Source organism: Carlito syrichta, unplaced genomic scaffold (assembly GCF_000164805.1).
Source record: "Carlito syrichta isolate Samal-C Ts95f unplaced genomic scaffold, Tarsius_syrichta-2.0.1 Scaffold311869, whole genome shotgun sequence".
NCBI lineage: Eukaryota > Metazoa > Chordata > Mammalia > Primates > Tarsiidae > Carlito > Carlito syrichta.
In genome coordinates this window covers 201018-203625 of record NW_007255965.1, presented here as the reverse complement: position 1 = coordinate 203625, position 2608 = coordinate 201018, and positions in this window count along the sequence as shown.

Below are 2608 nucleotides of genomic sequence, written 5' to 3'. Positions count from 1 at the left end.
CCTTTGCGGCGCCAGAGCCTATGCTCCCTACTCCTTCATGCCCCGGCCCCTCAGGACGCCTCGGCGAGAGGAAGGTCCGTGGCAGGTGCGTGGGGTGTAGTTGCAGAGAGAAAGAAGACAGAGGGGAAGGCAGGCGGCAGGGCGCGCGGGGACTTGGCATCGGCCAGCTGAGCGCGGGTCCCCGGCTGCCTGTGCCTGCCCACTTGTGAACAGCGAGGTCCTGAAGCCACGTGGAGGGGCAGGACTGGACCGAAGTCATGGCTCTGCCGTGGGCCAGCTGAGATAGTCTGGAACAGAAGGGGCACACGTGGGGCCGGGGAGACCTGGGCCTCTTTGCCTTGGAGGTTCCTGCAGGGGGCGAGACCCGTGGGTGTGTGCGCGCCCGGCCTTTGGTGTGCTGTCAGAGGTGGCTGGCCTTTGGCCTCCCAGCCACGTGGCCTCTGCACCCAGCAGTCCTCTCCCGGCGGCAGGACGAGGCCGCCTCCTCCCCTGCAGCTGCAGCCTCTACCCTGGTCACGTGGCCACAGAGGCAGAGGTGTAGGTGTGTCTTTGCTAGGTCACCCTGTGTGGCCACAAGTCCCACGCTCGCCACAGACCCAAGGAAGCAGAAAAGAGCTTTGTTTTTGCAGCCTGGATTGAATCTCCCTCCTCCAGGTGCAGCGCCTCCTCAGGGCCCCGCCGTCGCGGGGAAGGGAAAAGCGTCTCTACCTTTGCAGCAAGGAGGCAGGTTGAGGGCCAGGGGTCCGCGGACCTTTGGTTGTTGGGGAAGGAGGGTGTTGCCCAGTGGCCACGTCTGCAAAGCTGACTCCTGCGTGAACGCTGACCCCACCGGGTGAGAGACTCTGGCCTGGTTTCTGGAACAGTCCTCGCTGGCTGTGCTGGGGCTTCCAGACCTCGAGGGGCGAACGACTTCTCCCCAGACCCCCTCCGTCCTCCCTCCAAGCTGGCCTCCCTCCAGCTGCCTGAGGCCCTCTGTGCTTGTGGCACAGAGAAGGGGACCAGAGCTGATCACGGAGGCAGCCAGAGTGGGGTCTGGGCTGCGGTTTTGTGTCCTGAAATTGTCTCTGAGGAATCTACACGGAGTCCGTTTTGAACTAAGCTCTCTGGTTCCACAGCCCGTGGTGTCCTAGCCTGGGCCACACCGCGGCCTTGGGAAGTGGAGTCATTTCTTGCTGTCTGGGGCTGGAGTCTGGCCCCCACATCTCAGGTTTTTATTGTGTCCTGTGTTTCTCTAGGGAAAACCCGTCCCGCTGAAGGGGCCTGTGTCCTCTGTCCCCAGAGGAGGACCCGGCCCCTCTGGCCTTGGCTTGGCTTCTCCCTGACCCCAGAGCTCCGCCAGTGCCTTGTAGGAAGCCCCCGAGTCTGGGACCCCCAGGTGGAGAGGGGTCTGCTGGACACTGCCTGGGGCCGTGCTCTGGGAGACCCCAAGCTTGACACCCCAGAAAGGAAATAAAACAGTTGAAACGTGTCATTTCCTGTGTGTCCTTGTGTGAGGTCAGCGTCCCTGGGTTTCCTACCCTTGTGGATCTGGGCTCGTGGCAGCTGGTAGTGTGTGAGGAATTCTGCACTGAGGGTTCTTCCTTCTCAACACCTTGGTTCTGATGCACAGAGAGGGTGAGGACCGTGGCAAGGTCACACAGCAGGGGAGTGGGTCCTGGGATTTGATCAATGAACTGTGCTGACCCCCAGCACGTACAAATCCCCATGACACTGACAGGGTGCCGTGACTGCCTGTTGCAGACAGGGAAACCAATGCCACACCAGTTGAAGCCCCTGGTCCTCCAGGCCACGGCTCAGGAGAGGGGGGTGGGAACCCGAGCCAGGCCGGCTTCTCTGCAGCGGGCCCTCTACACAGGGCCAGGGCCTTCTGAGGGTCTGTTTGACACGGGGGGAGCCTTTACCCCAAGCCCAGCAGGCTCCCCTCACCTCCTTGGCCCTGCAGGGAAGGGAAAAACCACTTTCCTCTGCCCTTCTGTGGTCTTTGGGCCACAAATTAAATGGACATAAGACATTGACAGGAAAAAACAACGTTTTACTTTTTTGCAGAGATAAGGTCTTGCTCTGTTGCCCAGGTTGGTCTTGAACTCCAGGACTCAAGCCATCCTCCTGTCTTGGTTTCCCAAAGCACTGGGACTATAGGCATGGGCCGCCGCATCCACCAGAAAAGTGATGTTAATTACATTCGAGGGGGGACCCCCAAACACTTGGAATTTATTTATAAAACATTGTGTACTGACTGGGTGTGGTGGCTCATGCCTATAATTCCAGCACATTGGGAGGCCGAGGTGAGAGGATCGCCTGAGCCCATGGGTTCAAGACCAGCCTGGGCAACTTGGCCAGACCTCATCTCTACAATAAATAAAAAAATAAGCTAGGCATGGTGGCACATGCCTGTAGTTTCAGCTACTTGGAAGGCTGAGGTGGAAGGCTTGCCGTGAGCGTGCCACTGCCCTCCAGCCTGGGTGACAGACTGACTCCAACTCAAAAAAAAATTATGTATTTATGCTTACATGTTTACACTTCAGTCATTTTCAAAGTCCTCTCTTTGATACAATACACCTATCGAGACACCTTTTCCACTGCTTGAAACAGGTTTTTTTTTTTTTTT